Genomic DNA, 275 nt, shown 5'->3' on the forward strand with positions numbered 1-275 from the left:
TGATTGTGATAAACATGATTTTCCCTCATTTTAATTTTCCTACTCATATTCAATTATTACGAATCAATAAAGTAATATTATTAGATATCTATATTATAAATAAAATATCACTTATAAAACTTATAAAATTATAAAAAAAAAATTTACAATTATTTATAATTTATAAGTTACTTTACAATTTGATAATAATTTATAATTTATATTATTATCCAATTATTTTATAATTTATTTTATAATAAAATTATAAATTATTTTATAATATTATTAGTCATTTA

The sequence above is a fragment of the Cicer arietinum genome, unplaced genomic scaffold, assembly GCF_000331145.2.
Source record: "Cicer arietinum cultivar CDC Frontier isolate Library 1 unplaced genomic scaffold, Cicar.CDCFrontier_v2.0 Ca_scaffold_4182_v2.0, whole genome shotgun sequence".
In the NCBI taxonomy this organism is placed as follows: Eukaryota; Viridiplantae; Streptophyta; class Magnoliopsida; order Fabales; family Fabaceae; genus Cicer; species Cicer arietinum.